At 34.9% G+C, this 21947-nt stretch overlaps 1 protein-coding gene and 1 non-coding gene across 5 annotated transcripts in view; one reads left to right on the top strand and one right to left on the bottom strand.

The window, feature by feature from the left end:
* Positions 1 to 21947, top strand: part of EXOC4 (exocyst complex component 4) — a 953704-nt gene that overhangs the window by 520925 nt on the left and 410832 nt on the right. The window lies entirely within an intron of this gene.
* LOC119535613 lies at positions 163 to 284 on the bottom strand. Its single transcript, XR_005217229.1, has one exon. It is a non-coding gene; the product is annotated as a small nucleolar RNA SNORA61 (small nucleolar RNA).

Genomic DNA, 21947 nt, shown 5'->3' with positions numbered 1-21947 from the left:
CAAGAAAGCCATGCAGATAGATTGCTCCCAAATACAGCCATAGCTATACCAGCTGCCCAGAACTTCACATCTACTCATTTACTCATCCCTTTAATAAGCCTACAATTATCCTCATTTTAAAGGGAAGGGAAACAAGTTCAAAGAGAATTCGACTTTGTTTGAACCTGTTTGAAACTAACCCACTTGCCACAAAGCACTGTGAGATCAGCTTCAGTGTTACTTTTCCTCCTTTTAGGACCACCCAGACTAGGGTTCAGATCCCCTGTGAAAGGGAATCAGAGGATAGGCTGTTGTTTTAGATAGAGGGCTCTGGGAAAATGCTCAAGCAAAGACTTGAATAAAGTTAGGGAACAATCCATCAGATATCTGGGAGAGAAAGCAGAGGAAATAGTAAACACAAAACTCTAAGATGTGGCTGAAATTAAATGAACAAGGGAATGTGTCAAAAGTGAGGTCAGAGACACACCCTTTATCCAGTGTATGGGCAGATAAGTAATAAAATAAACACACAAAAATATATAAATAATAGAGGGGCAGAAGGGGAATGGGATGTTTTGGGTATTCTTTTTTATTTTTATTTTATTTTTTCTTTATTTTGGCATTAAAAATGTTCTAAAATTGATTGTGGTGATGAATGCACTACTATATGATGATACTGTGAGCCATTGATTGTATACTTTGGATGGATTATACAGTGTGTGACTATATCTCAATAAAATTGCATTTAAAAAAAAGTGAGGTCAGGGAGATGCTGGGGGCAATATTATTTAAAGCCTTTTGGATGGGGAGTAAAGACTTTGGATTTTATCCTGAATGAAATAGGAAGCTATTGGAGAGTTTTAAATATTAGAGTGTCCTAATCTTATTGAACTCTTTTAAAGAATTGCTTTAGCTGCCATATGGAGAATATGCTGTAGGGGGGCAAAAGTAGTAGCAGAGAGCAGAAAGCCATTTTAATAAGTTTCGTTCATCGTTCCAATGTATGCCCTGACTCAGATTGTTACTTGGTCTAACCACACAATCCTTTCTTGGTCTTGCATTAATAATAAGCCCTCGTTTGGAATTTCTCCCATGCACACAGACCTCTGACTTAATTCTGTGTATCTGACTCTGCTTTAGCTTCCATTCTGTGTTTGATAGACTGCTTCTCGTAATCTCTGAGCTAATACATTAGCTTGGAGAGAATCCTCAAAAACAAGGAGACAACAGGCATGCTTTTTTTCCTTGTTGTCTTTTATGTGTTGATTACAGTTCCTATGGTAATCTTTTTAAGTATGATTTTAATTAATTACAGCAACACTTTGTTGTTAATACTCATTTTCCTTGATCTTTATATCTGTATTTTACCATCTCATAATACTAAATGACTATGGTAATTGACTCAGAATTCATTATCCTTCCTATTGTTACAAGTAATCACAGTTGTGCGGGTAGTGTTGGTGCAGCACTGTCGTACGGAGGGGCAGAGGCGAGAGTAGTGTGGGGTGTGAACTTGGAGACCCACAATGACTTGATGTAGAGAAGTTCAAGGGAGGCAAGGAACTGGTGGTGCTTGCAAGCCTTCCTGAGTTTAATCTGCCAAGGGAAAATTATGGAGTCATAGATTGCTTTACATGATTAAAAGTCACATGAGGGATGGGGAGAAATTCTCGAGGGAATGGTGGCTAGAAAATCTTTTGTACTCAAAAGCTAAACCCAAAGCAATTGCATGAAACCCTAAAAAAAGATGGAAACAAGAGTACATTACATATAAAATAAAAGACAGATGCACGTACATTCCCTCCCCAATGGACTTTTGATATAAGACAAGCTTACTAAGACAAAATGTACAGCATCAAGGCACATTTTAGGGAGGGGTCAGGGTTGCTGGATTCGTCACACATTCATACACTTAATTTATTTTGAATTCTCCTACCATGCTAATTATATTATTTTTAAAGTGTGAATTTTTGCACTCTGGTTACATGAAAATGACAAATTACTAAATGAGGTTTATGTATTTAACCTCATGATTCAGTTATATGTTGTTTATGTGTCTTGTCTAGCATGCTTGCCTTCTAATGTTTCTGTGTTGACCCAGCTGCTTCCCGTTATTGCTGCCATATTACAATGAATGTTTTCTGCATTTTTATGGAGAGCCTGTTAGCAGCTTAGGCTTGATTTAAAGAATTCCGGTTTATGAATACAGTTCATCTCTGTGAATGAATTTAGCACTTTAATGCTATTTATTTACTCCACACCATAAAATGTAGTATAAGAAATAATAGGTCCCTTGGGCTTGTGGTAAAACTCAGTGATCATCCTCTCAGCAGGAAGATTAACAAAACTTGAGTGGAGAAATAATGATCAAAATTCACCACACTCACTGGGATACCATTTATATACCTGAATCTAATAAAGGCAGAATTATAGTGCTTAATATTATGCTTAGTACTGGCATCAGAATGTAATGAGACTGGGGTAAGAGAAAGACTCACTCATAATAGCAACAGGTTAGAAAAGTAGATCAACTCCAAATTGTCAAAGCAAGTAAGAAAGAGATCTTAAAAGTACATAACACAATTTCTTATGCTAAATAAATGTTAGGTTAGTGTTTTCCATATTCTTGACCCATGGAAAACCCTTCAACTTGTTTTGTTGGTGGTGGTTTTCGGGGGGCGTTACATTGAAATCCCTCATTATCAATTCCATTTGAAGGTTTTCAAGATGCCCGTAACTGTCAGCAAAGCATAAATGAAATACCTGCAAACCAGAGCCTCGTTGTAGTTATTGGTCAATAGAGCCATTCTGTTGCATGGTTGAAGTCCAAAAGGAATCAATTTATTAGCGTTCAAAACTCTGTGTGTATAAATTTATACCTGATTATATTCCAAGATTATTCACGTTATTTTTGCATTATCTTTGCTTTTATTTCTCTTCATTAGATGTTTGTTCCTTGAAATATGGGTGGCAAATTTTAATTACTAAAGAAGGCTGACAGTCTAAATGAGTGACTTAGACATGAATGGGGATTTATGCAAATTAGAGAACTCATGTTCCCTCTAAAAGGGCTAGCCCCTATTCAGATCCAGCAAATCCCTGTCATCTAGAATATAATCCCAGTAGTGCCAGATCTTTTAAATTAAACATACGCACACATAAACACACACAAAGTCAGTTGTCATTGATTTTTATGTGAAATCCTGGTCTACTTAATTGTCAACTAGTTTTTTAAAAATCAAATACTCTATCCCCATATCAAATATGTCAGCACTCTGGTTTTGGTTCATGGGTTGCCAATTTGATATTTTTGTTTTACATTATAAGTTCATGGAAGTGTTCATATAGTTAAGGCTCCTATTGAACTGTTAGTTTGAGAAAACTACTGCAAAGGTAAGTGTTCCTGCACTTTAATTCTCCCTGGCCACGCAGTTTATCTCATGATACTTTCCTAGGACTTTTCCTTGAAATTGCTACACTCAAAATTTTAACATCTTTAAAAGAAGAGGGCTGAATGAAGTTAGGTATTGTGAAGAGATATAAATAATAAAACAGCCAGTGTTTGTTTCATTTTTATCTTTCTGTCTTTAAAAATGAATAATCTTAAATTTTGTTTTATTGTATGCTTATATGGAAAAATATGGATGGCAGAGGGACATGTTGAGGTTTATCTTTATGGCAGTAGAGTCATAGGCAAGTGATTTGGTGATTGTGTTTTGCTACTAGCAGATGGTAAGGAGAGCCACCACCAAATGGAGGACTCACATGCAAGCTTACCTCTTTTTTTTTTTTTTTAATAAGTATCAAGGATTTTCTCATTTTATTCAAAGGCATTTGCTAAAGATATGATTTTATTGTTTATTGTATGGTATTCAGGAGAATTTATATTGATTTGTCTTTACAACCCAGTGTTGTTTCCCTAGATATAATTTATTTAATATCAACTAAAACAGTATGTGTATATATTTGACCATATCAATCTATGAAGACTTTTTGTTTTCATAGTTCTATTTTAAGGATATATTAACTCACCCTTAAAAAACTCCTGGTTATTCATAGAAACCAGGGAGTGTAATATGAAAACACTGAAGGCTATGGTTTAATAGCAGAGAAGAGTTGACTTTATTCTGGTGGGATTTGAGGGCTGATTTACTAGTTGTCTACATCTAGTGTGGACAAATCATTCTACTTTGTAGACTATTCAATTTTGAGCAGACTGCCTTCCTGATGGTCCTGCTGAGATGAATTAGCCCCAGACTGCATCTCCAGATAACCGAGTTGGGGGGGGTTGGGGAGGAACAGTATAAAGTATCCCTCTGAAGAGAGGCTTCAAAAAGCTGTATTTTGATTTGGGTAGTTGGGAGTTCGATACTTGCTCCTTTGTTAGATAGCTTCAATTATTATGTTGAGAGAAATCAGCCTTTTGTTATTTTTACTTTTAATTTCTTCTGTCTCTAAATTCTCATAGTACCTTTTGGTCTTCTGACATCTGTTGGTGACTATCTTGAGTATTACCTATGCTTGTGCTATGAAGATGAGTCAGCCAGATCAGCCCATGCAACTCTGCCAAGCAGTGGGGCTCAAGATCAGTGCGGTGCGAGATGCAGCCATTCATTCATTCAAAACAATATTCATTGAGTGCCTATTATGTACCAGGCACTGTTCCAGGTACTAGATGGCAGTCCTACTCTTTTATGTCTTAATTCCCTTTCTAGACTATACGCTATATGAGAAGAGGATTTTTATCTGATCACCTTTGTACTTTCTCCCTCACCTAGGACAGTAAGTTAAATTTAGAATATATTCAAACTTATTTTTAAATGAGTGAAAGACTGATTATGTCTATTTTGGAAAGCAGCAAGAGTAGATCTAATCTCTTTATGACCTTCATTAAGTGTTTTAATCACATTAACCTGATATCCAGGCTAAATCACCCTGGTTCTCCAACAGTTTCTTCTTAATAGTTTGATTGTCCTTCTGTGGTTCCTCTCTAGTAAATTATTGTCCCTGTTCATGTGTAGAAACAAAGACTGAACACAATATTCTTGATGGACTCTGCTCTATACAAATTGGTGGGGGGGGGCACCATACTTTCATTGATTCTCTAATTTCCCCTAAGGCACTTTATTAACTACTGTTTCCCTTTTTTCCCAAGGCAGACTTACTCTTCTGTCTTTTATTAAGTAAATAAATTAATTAACAGGATATTGTTTATCTGTGGTTTTCAAGTATGTATTCCCTTGAGCTATTTATTTTCCTATTTTCTTGATAACTTTCATAATTAAAAAGACTGTCTATGATTAAGATTTTTTATTTACACTTGGTGTGTCTTAAGTTTATTATAGAAAGCTTTTTAAAAAGTCATATAAACTTATTTGGGGGTACAAAAATACAGTAAACGTGTATGTGTGAAATGAGAACAACATGATGAATCTCCAAGGCTTGAAGTTCTTGCCTCCTTTATTCTGAATCTTCATTCTTGTTTTTATGGATAATTATCTGTTTTATCCTTTCAGAGTATTAAACTGTTTTATTTTACCTCCCTATTTCCTATGCATGATATAAAACCAACTGGTTTGGTAATTCTTAGTATCTCCCTTGTCTCTCATTTTTAAGTTCTAGAAAAAAGAATTAAAAGATTCTCTCTGACATCTTTGTTATGGTTAAGATTTATTGCTGTTTCTAGGGACAAATGACAAATCCCATGTCTTTGCCATTCCACAAGCCTCCTACCAAATCCACGGGTCAAAGTGCTCTATCCAGTGATTTACTGTGCTTGATTTGTTCCATGATTTCATCTTTAGACACTTCCATCTTTGTCAAGGCCATACTGATCTCCCCACAAGGGATATCCAGTAGAATTTCTCATATGTCAAATGTATTGCATGCATTTAAAAGAAGAATGACTGCCATCCAAGAAACCATTAAACAAAAGAATTACCAAGGCTGCAATTTGGAATTACATTGCCTGTTTTTTAAGTTTGCTTTGCTTTTTTTTTTGTCTATATTTTTTACTTCAGCTTTTGCTTTCCTCTTATATTCCAGCCTCTTCATTCTTTAGTTTAATTTAGCACATATTTCTTAAATTACCTGCAAAGAATTGTACTGAGCACCTGGAGGGTTCTAAAGATAAGTGAAGTTCATTACTACCTTCTCTTTCCCCAAGGCCACTTAAGCAAGCAATTGCTCTTAAATCCTTCCCCTTTCTGCCAAATAACATCAGAAGGAAATACTTGGTGTTTTTCTTGTTAGTTTAAACTGAAGGGTTTTGTACATTTTGTTTGTTTCTTTCATTGGTAGATACATTTTAGAAAGCCTACATTACTTAATAAATTAAGATATTTATTGAATGCCCTGTAACATATTTAACAATGTAGTGAGGTTAAAATACACCATTATTATTATACTCTTAAAGTTTTATTGGTTATTTTTCATAAGTCTCCATTTCTTCCAGCATTTATTGAGGTTGAGATTAGGAACAATTAAAAAAGAAAGTGAACTTTATGGTATCCAAATTGTATCTCAGTAAAGCTGATTTTTTTTTTTTAAAGAATAATCTAAAAGATCTTACCTAAATAATATTGCTATTTGTTATAAACACAAATAGCCTTCTTTGGTTAGATTTATTCCCATGTATAATGAATTTGTTGGATCATTTCTACAGTACCACAGATTGCATTAATCCACATACTAACTACAGTTCTAAAACATGGGGAACTATTAGTCGCTAATTGTAACACTCATTTGGATAAGAACTTAAGCAAGTTTCAGTAATTCTGAATTTCCCATGTTGCTTGCAAAACGCAATGTTACTACGGGATTATACCTTCTTCATAGCTTATACGAGTGGCTCATTCACAGAGAAATAATTTAATGCAGTTTACTCCCAACTGTTTCTCTCATACTGACCCCTGTATGAAAATAATTGATTTCACAAGGTTATATTTATTTTGAAATTATTTTATTTTCTTGCAGGTCATAAACTTAAGCCGCATACCTGGTGTCATTCTCCTTTTGTTTTTTCCCCTTTTAAATTTCTACCATTACATCATTAAACCAGCTCTTGATGGCTCCTACATTCTCTGTTTCTGCCTGATTGATCTCAGTTACTTCTTTCACTTAGATATTTTATTTGTTATTTATGTTTTTCTGGTTATCCTTTATATATTCAACCCAATCTCATAACTCCTGTTTCATTAAAATACTTAACGCCCGTTGCACATTAATAATAGAGACTGATCCCTTCTGTCTTTTCCTCAACACTCCCAACCTTGGAAAATCAGGACATGTTTTTACCAACTCTTACTGTGATAAATGCTTCTCCTCCTATATGTTATTCTTTTGGGGGAACGAACCATCATGCTCAAAGTGTTTGAGCCATTTTGAAAACTTTAGTGTTATTTTCAGATTTTTACAAAGTTTTCCCCCTATGTCCCCTTTATTCCAAATCCTGCTTTCAAACTTATATTTCCCCCAAAGCATGTTTACTAATAATGTGCCCTTAAGTTCTCCTTCTCCTGACTGACTGTGATCAATCCTGTCCCCACCCTGTCCTGTGCTGTGGCTGCTCTGAAGAGGGCTAAGATGTGTTGTTGCTGTGGGTGTCCACCACAGAGCCCCTGAGAGCAAAGCCCCTTGGTCTGATGTTCCAGGAGTGCCTGCCATAGCTTCTGTAACCTGCCCTGGAGCTGGACCTGGAGAATATTTTGTAGCCCCACCTGATTCTCACCATCTCCAGCTAGAATGATATAGACATTATATTAACTCTTACACTTTGTAATCCATTGGCATTGCCTGTCCTTATTTGAGGCACAACTTTTTTCTCCTATATTTTGTACTTTCTCACTTCACAACATTCTATAGACTGTCGAAGCTGTAAGATGACCTTAAATTTAGGCATAGATGATAATATAGGCAGAACAACATTAATTTGTTAATTTGCCTATGATTAAGTATGGGTGTAGGGGGAAATAAAGTTTAGATTGATTAGCAAAGCATAATAATATCTCAGTGTTAAATAGTGGGTTTTTGAAAATCTTTCATGCTGTTTATTGATTTTATTTAATGGATTTGTATATTTGCTCACTTCTAAGGAGTGACCTTTATTCCTCTATGTAATCCCTGTGAATTAGAGCCTAAAAATCTTTGTCTTACATATGGAGAACAAACAGATGTTCCTACTTTATTCTCAGACAAGAGGGTGATTGATGGGTTTGGTATCAAATTCTGAACTAAAATAAGTAAGTTTTGTCTTAATTTGAGAGAAAATAGGTCTTCTCTGCCAACCAACTCAGGCATATGGACCACCCCCCACCCTCTACCCCTGATTCGTTTCTACTCCAGGGTGAAAAAATCTCATTCTCTCTTAAAGTTGATTTAACACTATGGCAAATATTTAAAAATATCTAAAATAAAGAATATAGCACATTCTACTGAAATAGGAGGCCAGTAGTATTTATCTGCTCTATCTAATGCATTCCTTATGTTACATAAATCTGCAGAAAAGCTATAGGAAGGAAACACAGTCCCCTGACACAAGATGTAAAATGGATATAAACCAATTACATTTTGCAGTTCTTAGAGCAGTCTCAGGAACACTGACCTTTCTGATTTCATTTTCAAGCAGGAACTCTCTACCCCCATCTTGCAAGGAAAAATAATTGAACTGAATTCCTTACAAGAAGCAAATCTAGGTTTTCAAAGAATAATTTTGCTGGGACCTGTAGAGCAAATCACCTTTAAAACATGCCAAAGGTAGTTATTTAAATGCATTTAGGCCCCTTATCACAGAGATCTTTGATGAACTTTTCTCACTTTAAATACATCAAAGTAAGTAAAGAGAGTAGCGAGAGCCATTAGAAAATCATTATAATAAACACCAACATTGATCTACTTCCTGCCCCTTTGAAACCTCCCCTCTCCTTGTTTTAAGCCATTCAGGTGGGCTTTATATAGTGAAGTAATCAAACTCACAGACCATTTTAAAAAAATTTAAGTGGTGTTTAAAAAACATTTTCTTTATTTAAGATTTCAAAGAATCTAGCCAGGACTGTGAGTGCCCAGTTTTTGGCTGTGACTTTCAAGTTGAACCTTTTCGATGGTAAATAGCCTCCTGCTTATGCCTGTGTATTTTGGCTTAAAAAAAAAATCAATTTCTGAGAAAATAAGCTTCCATCTTCCTTTCAGCCCTGTCTCTTTTGATGATTGATGTTAATTCAGTAAGCTGCTGACCCAAGGAAAAAGAATCGTTTGTGCTGTTGTTTTGAATAAATAAACTTGCAAAGAATCAATGGCTGTAGCTTAGAGAAATTAGATGGTGGGAGAGCATCAAGTCTCTTTCTCTCCGTGTTTTTAATGTAAATTAAGCAGGTAAAGGGCATTTTAGTACCAGATATCTTTTTGATTTTTTTAAATCTACAAGGAAAGTTGCCTCTGTATCTATAGTGGGAAAGGTCTGTATTTGTGAGAAAATAGGGCAGCTTATTTGTTATCAATTCCAAACTGACAGTAGCAATGCAAATTTCCTCATACTGGGCCTTAGCATACTTTCAATGTTGTTGGTCTGTGGACTTTACTCTTTTCACTGTAGTTTAGTGAAAAAGTTCTGAAGGATTTTTAAATGTTTCACTTAAATGTAAAATTGAGAGGCAACATAGTCTGCTAGACCAAAGTGGTTTAGTTAACTCGGATGATTTTCCTGATCAAACTGGCTGTTTATTGACTTACCATAAATGAGTCATTTTGCTTTTTCTGTGTCACGGTTTCTTTTACCTAAACATACCACTAAATGTTATGATCGTGGCAGGAAGGTGTTATCACCTATACTGATCATTTTCCAGGCAAAAATGTGGTTCAGTGGGTTCCTGGTCATGAGACTGACAGTATTATGGGCAGTCCAAGATAGTTGAATACATAAATGCAGCCTTGCTTTTTATTACCATTATTTTGTCCCACCCATTCACAATGTCTAATAAAGACTGTGTTTTACTTCTCAGTTCACTTAATCCACAGTTCCAGCCATATCAGCATGCACATATGTTAATAACACAGGCAGTCAAGATTTAACATTAGCCATATACATTGATTTTATAAATTGTAAACAACCAAAGTACCAAGAAATAATGGAATGGCTAAGTAAATCATGGTGTTTTCAGATAGTGTACTATTAAATAGCCATGTAATCAATTTTCTTATCTGTAAAATGGGGATAATAGTACTGTTCCAGTTTGTTAAGTTGCCAGAATGCAAAATACCAGAAATGGATTGACTTTTATAAAGGCGATTTATTAGGTTACAAATTTACAGTTTTAAGGCCATGAAAGTGTCCAAACTTAAGGCATCAACAAGAGGATACCTTCACTGAAGAAAGACTGATGGCATCCGGAGCACCTTGAATGGGCGGGGTCGTATCTCCATGGAAATAATCTAATCAGAAGGTTCCACCAACAATTGGATGGGTCACATCTCCATGGAAACAACCTAGTCAAAAGATCCCACCCACAATATGTCTGCCCCCACAAGAATGGATTAAAAGAACATAATCTTTTTATGGGGTATATAACAGATTCAAACGAGCACGGTACCTACCTCATAGAACTGAGGTAAAGATTAAATGAATTTATGTATATGAAGCACAAAACAATGACTATCATGTCAGCCTCATATAACTGTTTGCTACTATTTTTATTAGCGGTATATTAAAATTGTATCCAAAAAGAGCTCTTACTAGCAAAGAGAAGTGCTTATGTTTCAAGTGAGTATGAAATTATAGACACAATATGACCTCAACTGTGTAATATATTATTCAGAGGTAATATAACAATAAAACTTTTTATCTCTGGTTATTATTTTCTCCTGTCTGTTTTTCCATATTTTTCATGTTTTCATCTGATAAGCATGTGTTTTGTGATTTGAAAAACATGTGATTTTTAAAAGTACCAATAGTTTTGATATAGGATTCAAGAATGCATTTTTGTCCCAAAGAAGTGAAATGATACATTTAGATATAATCAGACAAATCAGATATTAAAAAAAAGAGTTAATATCCATCAGTTTAGGCCATATGTAGATTTACAGCATAGTATAGTTCTATATAGTTTCAAGTCCCACCTCTACCAGTAACAGTAACTAGATAGTTGAACTTAGGTAAACCATGTCTTAAACTCTTAGAGACTTCATCTGTAAAGTGAGAATGAAGTCATTCATTCTGTGTATCTCATAATGTGGTTGAAAGGATTGAAAGAAAATACATATGTGAAAATGATTATGAACATACTCTAAAAATATACAAAAATATCCTTTTTTTAGAATTTAAAATGTTATGAACTTTCAAATATGAATGGTATTAACTAAAGATATTTGCTAAAAACTTAACAGATAAGGAATGAAGTATGATTCTACCATTATGAAAAGAATAGCTTTATCTAGATCTGAATCTTAGGCATAAGCCTAAACTGTATTCCCCACTGGAATTCAGACAGCTCAGGGAACTGATTAGGTAGCCCAGAGTCTAGTTTATTTTATGAGAAAAGAGAGGCAAGTAGACATTCTTAAGTAGGTAAACAGTGCTCCTGATTTAGAAGTGGAATGGCAATTTTGTGCATAGCTTGAGAATCAGACACTTAATTATTTCCTAGCCCAGCCCTCTCCCTTGTTTTATGTTATTCAAAGTTAGCCTGCAGTAAAATGAGTTACTTGGAATGAGTGGACATACCCATTTCTACCCTCATTTGCTGAAGTAGCACTGCCATGTAGGTTTACTATTTTAGGAGAAAACTGGGAATTTACTTTCCCTTTGAAGTGGAGAACCAACTCCCATCTTTTTCAGGCTCAGTTTATTTATTTATAAAGGATTTTTATGAGGGTCAAATGAAATTGTATATGTAAAAATTGCTCTCAGAAACATCTAAATTGGAGAAATAGAATATATATATGGCTTCAAAGTATCTCTACCAAAACATTTATTAATTATGGTGGTGGTTTTAATGCAAGTCCACAAATTCTTTATATACTCTCACTCCAGGAAGCAAAGCTGAATTCTCCTCCCTTAGCATGTGAGCTGGACTTGACTCACTTCACTGTGGAGAAACATGACAGATACCACCTTAGCCATGTGATTATGATTTACACCATCAGTAATAAGGTGTACTGATATCATGTCCCCTATGTGAAACAATGAAAAGGGTTCATCACATCTATGATATTTCTCCCCTGAATCTATAATTTCATTCTAATTCTGAGAAAACATCAGACAAACAAAATAACCGACGAGGACTGTTTGAAAGTGTCCAGATCATGAGAGACAAGGAGAGTTGAGGAACTGTCACAGATCGGTGGAGACTAAGCAGACATGACAGCTAAATGCAATGTGGGATCCAGGATTGGATCCTGGAGCAGAAAAAGGACATTTGAGTAAAAACGGGAAATCAGAATAAAGTCTGTGGTCTAGTTAACAGTGTTTTGCCAATATTAATTTTTAACATGGCATAATTCATAACATGGTTAATAAGGGGGAGTGGGTGATGGGTATATAAGAACTCTTTGTAATATATTTGCAATTCTTCTAAAAATCTACAATTATTTCAAAATAAGAGTTATGAAAGAAATCTCTTGCATGTTAAATAACGTACAGGTATGCAGAAATGCTGTTTTTTTATTCAAAAGAAATGGTATGCTATGTGCTATATTTAAGTATATGTAAGAAAGAAAATCTATAAATCTCTAGAATTAAAAATCTGATTAATATGAAATTTTTCTTCCATGTGAAATTTGAACTTGAAATCTTTAGTTGCTATTTTAGAGCACTTGTTCTTTTATAAATTTTCATTGGATGTTTTTCTTCTGGATGATCTGCTATTATATGTTTCCTTTATTCTGATGTTCATTTTAAAAGGAGTACATTAACACATAACTTTTCCATTTACTATGGGAATGTTATATCAAAATGGTTGAGATGGAAGCTTGTGAAAAATATAAAAATTTACAAGTTTGATAAATGGTGATATAGTAGGAAAACAAATAAGTTTGTTAAAAGGATAAAGTTAATGAGACTATTAGAATAGCTAACAGTTATGGAATGGTATAAATGTAGCAGTTCCAAGCATTTTACATATATTGATTTATTTAATCCTTAGACTCCATTATTGTTCCCATTTTACAGATGAGGAAATTGAAACACAGAGAGGTAAAGCAATTTGCCCAAATTCTTGCAAAACAAAACCAACCATTTTGCTTTATTTCTGAGATTCCCATACCAGGTTCATAGCAAAGTGTTTACAAAAGTAATATCCAGGTAACCACGTGTGGCATTCTAGAAGAGGAGCACTTTTGGAAGCCACTTTCTCATAAACCCTTATAATTTTATTGTATGCTTGTCTTGTGCCAGGGGTAAAGTAGTAGTTACAATGAAATTTTTTTTACCATCATGTAAGGATTGAGGCTCTCATTCCATGACTCAAAAGTTGTACCTGCTAAATTCTAGAAGTGGAGTACATTGTTATTTTCTCAAGCACCACATACATGTTTTTGAAGGAAGGGAGTTGCTATACATAGCAAAGGGACTTGAGGGTTTCCTCTCTGTGCTGAACACCATCAAATACTTTTCTTTATACAAGTTGGTGTTCTAATCTTGCAGAGACTTTGTCATTCTGTGAAAGAGGCAGGAAGTTGAGGATCCTTGTCAAAGACAGCCCTTCCAACCTTGATTTTCTGAGCATTGTGACTTTCGAATGCCATTTCTCTTCTTTTACTGTTCTCTTTCTTTGTGGAGACTTGCTTCTTCTTCCCTGTGTGTTTCTATTACATGGTTCATTCCACCTGACACATTTTGTTAGTGTTATCAGACAGATTAGGAGGAGGAAAATCACTGTGAGTGTTGTTTCTCATTCTTCCAGGTCAGCAGGCTTACTTTCAAAGATAGCACTCCTAGATTGCTCTGCTTGGGGCATAATTGATCAGTATCAAGTTTGCAGTATATTCTACATCTGACTTGTTAATTTGACTCAGTGTACTGATTTCATATGCATTGTAGGTTCGTATCTTAGGGCTCAGCATACAACATATACATTAAATTGTCAAGAGGCTGGCAATAGAAGAATGAATGATATATAATTTTTTGATCATCTGAGCCATTATTACTAATGTTTGTATTTTTGGACTTAACTAAAAATATATTGTGATTATTCTTTCACTGGTTGATAAGTATTGTTTAAGACTAGAATTTGTAAAAATAATTTTCAATAAAACCCTCATTTAGAAGCCCCACCCTGTTGTATGCCTTTATAATTCCTTGCGCAGCACATTGTCTTTTTTCCCCACTTTTTGGGGCACTCATAAGATTTTAGGCCCTCTTGAGCCAAGAAAAATACCTTGCCAGCTCTGTTAAAATATTTATCACTTTTATGACAGAGAAAAATAAGGTAATATAAACATTGAAATATGAAAAGCTGAATACCTAAAATATAAAGAAATGTTGAAAAAGGACATAAAATAAAATATTAGGAAATAGAAGTTTTCCCTTTTTACTAAAACTTAGCACATTGAGCAAATGGTCAAAATGTGCACCAAAGTTTAGTTTATATGTGCTTAGCAATCTGTCCTAGATACTTTAGAAAGCCACAAAATCAAATTTAACATTTTAAAGATTTATTATTCTGCAAATATAACAGGCACTGTTGATCCAATTAGTTGAGACACTTCTTTCTTTAACAAACTTTAACTAGCATTTGCTACTTAGCTCACCCTATAAGCAACTTGTGTAAAGACTGGTCATACCTAGAAAAGATGTCTCCAGATGTCATATCATTCTTTTGACTTTTGACTGAATGAACTACATGTGAACTGTGAAATAGTTTTACAAATGAAAGATAATTTTTTCATCCTTAATACTAGGGGAAAAAGTTATATAGAATGGCAGAAAACTTTAGTCTTTGAGTTTTAATACCTTCTTGTAACTTTGTAAAAGATGAAAAAGTGATGATATGCTTCTAAAAACAGAATTTTAATACAAAATTCCTGCCTTTTTACTTGATTTTCGATTTTAAGAATTGGCAGTAAAAAATCAAATTATCTTGAATTTTTAATAATTTGGTTTGATGAAGTAAAGGGCTTTTTCATAATATTTGATAAATGTGTGGGTTCTAGGTCAAATAGAATGAGGAAGAAAAATATATTAGAAATGACCACATAAAAAGAAAATGAAGGGACTTTGATTTCTGGCAAGACTGAGAGCTGGAAAGTCTGGAAAACTTCCAGTTTCTAACAAAACAGTTAGAAATGCTGGATAAAATGTTAATAAACTTCATTTTAAATGCATTGCTGACCGTTTTAGAGAGTAAAAGTTCTCCGAGGGATGAAAATAAAGAGAAAACTAAACACCTGAGGAGTCGACTGACACTGATACTGCAGCTGCCTTCGTGGCATTTGTCAGCCTCTAACCAAGAGGTTTGTGTTTTAGCAGCTGTGCCACTACTGGAGACAAGGTCTTGGTCCTGCCTAAGGGAAGAATTAGAATTGAAACTTCTAGATAAAGCATAGGATTTTTGAAGGCTCACATCTTTAGTAAAAGGGTAGAATGGGAAAATAATCCTGTCATCAGCAAAGGAACAGGCCAAGGAAATTTTTCTTGGCAAAAGCAAGCGTAACTTTTCTCTAAAGGAACATACTCTCAATTCCGACCTTCAGTCTCCCATGGGTTAAATCTCCAAAACATGAATTCACAACCCCAAATTACAAAAATACACAAGGAATCTGTATCCATGCCTAGAGTCAGCAGAAAGAGTAAGTAGGTGAATTAGTCCCTAGTAACTACGGAAATGGAATTAATGATTACAGAATATAAAATGAGTATGTTTCACACATTTTTAAAAATTACAGTTCAGATCATAAGCATGATAAAAGAATAAGATACTGTCAAAAAAAAAGTCTAGGCAGACTTGGAAAGAACAAAATAGATTCCTAGAAATGAAAATTTTAATATTTACATTTAACATTTTAATGAGTTAAACAGCAGATTAGGTGCAGCTCAAGGGCAAATGAGTGAATTGTGAGGTAAATCTGAAGACACTAAAATGCAGTACATGAAGAAAAAAGATTTAGAAGATATGAAAGAAAAGTTCCAGTCCCAGGCATTTAGGTTAACTCCAGTTGTTTGAGTCTCCCCAGCTGAGGTCCCAAATGTCATGGAACAGACACAGCCTATCACTCTGTGTCCTGTGAGAATTGTTGACCCACAGGATGGCTGTTGTTTTACATCACTAAGTTTTGGGGTGATTTGTTACACAGCAGTAGATAAATGGGAACAGATGGAATGAGAAATTCTAACATACATCTAAAAGACGTTCCAAAAGCCAATGATAAAGAAAACAGAGAAGAGACAATATTTAAAGAGATAATAATAATTAAGAAATGTTCAGAATTGATAAACAATATGAATCCAGGAAAGAGAGAAGGAACCCATATGTTCATACATCAAAATAAAGCTGTAAAACACTGAAGTTAAAGCCAATGATAAGACATTCATAGCAGACAGAGATAAAAGATGAGATAACTTACAAATGAAGTACAAGGTGGCATTGGTTGTTATAGCCAAAATTGGGAAACATCCTAATTGTTCCTCAACAGAAGAATTCATAAATATATTGTGACATATTATAACAATAATAAAAAAAAGAAAACCTACCTATGTTATTCAGCAGTGAAAAATAATTGCACAGGAGTTACATATTTCAACATGAATCAATCTCCCAAGCAATGTGATAGCATTTATAAAAAGTTTCAAAATATACAAAACTGTATGTGACTCTGTGTGGATGCTTTAGGGATCCATACATGTGTAAAATATAGAGGCATAGTTTAGAATGAGAAACATTAAAGTCAGTATAATGGTTACATGTCAGGGTGGAGGTACAGAAGGAAATGAAATGGAGTCAGGGAGGACTATTTTATTTCTTAAGCTGGATAGCAGCTACATGGGTATTCATTCTTGATACCTATTTGGATGTCTGAATATTTTATAATAAAAATTTTGAGCATGAATATGAAGAATGAACAAATAGGATTAATAAAAAACTGTGTAACATCTCCATGGAGGAAATACATACTTAGTCTGAAAGGATGTGGAATATAGGCATTTAGTGAGTGAATCCTACTTAGCTTTTGGTTTCAGTGAATGGTTTAACCCACAGGCAAAAAAAAAAAAAAAAAAAAAAAAAATCAAGGCATTTGTGGCTTCAAATCAGTTCTCTTTGATTGAGAGATTTTCTGCTATTGGCAGTTGACTGTGGATGCTGTGGGGCAAGAGAGGAAGTGATAGAGGAGATACAGAACCTTATGACTGAATTCTAGGAATTGTTATGAATAGAATATGTTGGTTGATAATAAGCAAGGTGAAATTTGGGCCTTTATAACATTAGCAATATCATTGGAAAATTGTAATTATATTCTTAAAATCTTCTATCTTCTGAATTCTATAGTAACAGTCTGTATAAGAACTACTTTTCATTTCTCAAATACTTGAAATCACTGACTGTCAGCAATTAATTAATTCCTTTTTAGTATGAATGGGAAAGATAGGAGAGGTTTGTACAGTGTGAGAAATTGGGAAGAGACAATGGAAAGTAATGGAATTACTGATTATAAAATTCCTAAGAATGGTGATTGTGAGGCCATTACTACCATCTGTATTCTTCTCTCCAAAGGGAATTTGGATAAACAGAGATGAATGAGTCATGGAGATGACAGCTTATTTGGAGATTTAACTAGAAGGCTTTCAAATTTCTCAATCTTTTAGTTGGAACTTTTCTTTGCAAAGAATAAATACTCATTCAGATTATTGCGATTGTTACGGCATTTATTTGATGGGAAGTATGATGTACTTGGAAGTTATTAAAAATGCTGGAGAAACTCAGGAAAGGTAGTAAACATTGTAGCAGAAGGAGCAGGAGGAAATAGAATCTGAATGATAGCTGGCCTACAGGATATTCATCTTCCAGTAAGTGTTTTTGCTGATTTTCATGCTTGCTTTTCTCTTCCCTATAGTTTTATTTTCCTACAGTATAGGTTCCTTGTAGTTTAACTTATGCATCATGACATTTGCAGACTTTTTCTACATCATGTTCTTTTAGTTGCCTTTTCTTCTGTTAACCACCTGATTTCAGTTTCCACTTCCTAAGAGTAAGAATATGATCTTAGTTTTTAGCCAAACTTTGGATTGGCTGCCTTTGGATAAGATGTCTGTCCTTGATCTAGTCAGCTACAGCTTCGTGGGATAGAATCATCAATAGGGACTCTGTGAAGCAGGTATACTCAGTGATTGTGGTAGTGTTTTAGTTTTCCAGGTGCTATGACAAATACTACACAATAGTTTGGTTTAAAAACAGGAACTTGTTGGCTCACAGTTTCCGGGGCTACACAGCTCATTTCCTCCAGGGGTTGGTGGTGTTCTTACTGTTTGGCAATCCTTGCTTTCCTTGGCTTTCCTATCACATGGCACTGTCTTCTCCTTTCTCCTCTTGGTTCTGTTGCCTACCAGATTCTTTTTCTCCAAGTGACTTTCTCTTCATAAAGCCTCCAGTAATCTGGATTAAGGCCCAACCTCATTCAGTTGAGCCGTATCTTAATATGCCAGTTTGGATATATTATGTCCCCCAAAACATCATGTTCTTTGATGCAATCTTGTGGGGGCAGATGTATTAGTGTTGATTAGGTTGGAACCTAGTGATTGAGTGTTTCCATGGAGATGTGACTCAATCAACTGTGGGCAAGACCTTTGATTGGATAATTTCCTTGGAGGTGTTACCCTGCCCATTCAGAGTGGGTCTGAATTAAATCACTGGAGCCATATAAAAGAGCTGGCAAACAGAAGGAGCTCAGAGCAGCTGTGAGTGACACTTTGGAGAGAGCTGTAGCTAAGAGAGGACAAAATGCCCCAAGGGCAACATTTTGGAGAACGCCATTTTGAAACGCAACCTGGGAGCAAGCGAACGCCAGCCACGTCTTCCGAGCTAACAGAGTTTTTCCGGACACCAGTGGCCATCATTCAGTAAAGGTACCTTGTTGTTGATACCTTACCTTGGACACTTGATGGCCTTAAGACTGTAATTTTGTAACCAAATAAACCCCCTTTATAAAAGGGGGTATTTTGCATTTGTGGTATTTTGCATAACGACAGCATTAGCAAACTGGGACACTTAACTAAAAATAACATCTTCTAAAACTCCTATTTACAATGGGTTCATGTCTACAGGAATGAATAAAGATTAAGAACATGTTTTGTTTGTTTTGTTTTTTCCTGGGGTGCATAATTCAGCCTACCACAGGCAGTTACTACATTTATTTGATCTAATTCATCCAGATATTGCAGTTAGCAAAGTATGATTTCCATTTCTTTAGCTAGAATAAGCTGCGACTTGACTGGGCTAGTATCTTTTTGATAACTCTATAAGCAAACAGTAGGTATCTTTTGGAATGGTATTAAGTTTAGTGATTAGCTTTCTCTAGTCTCCATTTTTTTCCATATGTATTTTTATCTCCTGCCTTTCCATATATTTTGAGTTCTAAATTTCTATATTGGTATTTGCCCCCCACCCCTTCTTTGGCCTCTTTACACCAACATCCCCTACCCTTCAGCACCTGACTATACAATAATACAAGCAGTAATCTTTCTCCAAAGTAGTTAAATTCTTCCTTCTGGCCTTAAAATATAATTCAAGCAATTGATCATTACTTTAGCTTAACTAGTTATTCATCAGTTGCAATGAAGAACATTTAAAGAAAAAAAACCTGTTAGATGGGGTATTGATTTAGCACAAATATTTACATTAAATCTTAAAATGCTAGTTAGTGTGTGAATCTAGCATACTGTGTGTATGTGTGTGTGTGTGTGTGTGTGTATGTGTACACATAGGCATATGTAAAATTTATTTTTAAAAGCAGGCTTAGAGGACATCTTTATTTCCCTCGAAGCCCTCTTAAAATAGTTGTTCTAGAGTAGAACTGTTTAGTGTCACTTTACATGCCATTGAACTCAGAGTTAGAATTGTGATTGAGACACCGTATATTGCAAATAGAAATGCTCTGAGGTCATTGTATAATTTTATAGGGAGCTTCACCAAAGCATAAAAGGAGAAGGCAGTAAGTTTTATAGCATGAGTAACTCTGAAAGAGGATGTGAAGCGGGTTGAAAATGTAACTGTGTATGTATACACTGTATAGTATAGGCATTGCATTTTGTACATAAGTACATGCATTTTTCCTTTGATCAATGTGTATGTTTTATTAAATGGAATGAAATCTTCCAGGAAGTGAAAATATGTAGTGAACAACCAGCAGCAGTAAAACAATACCTTACAGCTTTTTACTTTGAGTCCTAGTGGAATAGAGGTTTTATTTTACATTAGAAGTGACAGCATAGTGATGATTATTGCACTTTTGGGACTGATAAGAAAAGAAATGGTGCCCAATTATGTTAGTCATTGTATTTTCTGTTACAAGTGGTATGGGAAGATTTGGAACTAGAAGAACACGGCCTGAATATATATATTTTTAAACAAGTAAATTATATTTCAGTATAGGTTAAAAAAAATGTAGTTTGCCTTAGAAAAATAAAATCTTCATAAGTAATTTAGCTTGTCTTTCATTTTAAACATTTCAGAAGGCATGACCCCATGATCTGCATCCATTTTTCTTTGTCAAGAGATGCTTCATTGGTTTTTGTGTGAAAGTTTTGACATGTATATTATACCCTGAATGCTTGAGAAATCAAATGTCATTTCCTTTGGGATTAACCAAAGGTATTCTCATCTTGAGTCAAGCATTTACAGCCATTCTGTATATACACAAAAGTGTGCTAATGACCTCTTTCCTTAGATTTTTTTTTAAATCTTACTATTTATCTAGTTTCCTCCATATGCAACCCAGTCCTTCTCATCCCTTTTCACCCTCACCCCTGTGGATCAGACATTTCATTTGGAAAAAGAATCTAGTCTTGAAGCAATGTTTTGGTCTCCAAGTAAAATAACTAACACATCCAACAGTCTTTTGGTAAATGGTTCTCGTAATAGGAGGTGATTGCTCATGGCCTTCTCTGACCCGTTTAAGCTTCTTTCTTTAGTGTTCACACAGTTTCTCTGACATTTTTCTCTTCTAGTACATGTAAAACACAAAAAGCTGAGCAGTCTCATGGCCCGATCCAACCATCAGAGTAGTGAAGGAATAAAGATTATTACCTTCTACTTCCATGATCTCCCCCTCCACCTAAAGAGAACCCATCCTATTCTGATTTCTGATTGTGAGAAACTGGAAATTAAAGTATTTGAAAAGTCAACAGAGTTTTGGTCCATTCTAAACTCAGAATCAGTTTATTTTTAGAAGAAATCAGTATCTGTATGTGAAAATCTGTGTACCTTTTTCCTCCAGACTATACCAGCAGCATCTTACCATCCTTGTCCTTCTTAGAATCAGTGTTTCCTAATAATATTGTCAATAAAATAATAGTGATAACATTTATTAAGCATTTGCCACATCAGGTATCGCATTAAGTACTTTGCATGCATTATTTCATTTAATTTGCACAAGAGTCAAGTTGTGACATTGATATCATCTGTTTTTTAGAGGGGGAGACTGAGGTTCACAGAGTTTAAATAACATACCTCTACTTAACACAGTTAGAAAGTTGTGGTGCCATGATTCAAACTCAGGCTGTCTAAATGCAAAGCCCATTTTCTTGATCATTACATGCATTTAAATCAGGAAAAATGTGCAAAATGCCTGCTGTCTTCCAGACACTTAGAATACAAAGATGGCCATGGAGACCCACTCTCAGAGGCCCTAATAGAGAAACACTACAAAGGGGATTTTTCTATTAAGAGGAAGAAGAAAGGAAGATAGGAGAACGTTGCAAGGGTTGCAGGGAAGTCTTAAGAGAAGAGATTCTTCTTGAGCTAAGGTTCAGAGGGTGCCACATGATTGTG

The sequence above is a fragment of the Choloepus didactylus genome, chromosome 5 (genome assembly GCF_015220235.1).
Source record: "Choloepus didactylus isolate mChoDid1 chromosome 5, mChoDid1.pri, whole genome shotgun sequence".
Classification (NCBI taxonomy): domain Eukaryota; kingdom Metazoa; phylum Chordata; class Mammalia; order Pilosa; family Megalonychidae; genus Choloepus; species Choloepus didactylus.
The sequence above is the reverse complement of the archived record's forward strand: the minus strand, read 5'-3'. Positions and strand labels throughout refer to the sequence as shown.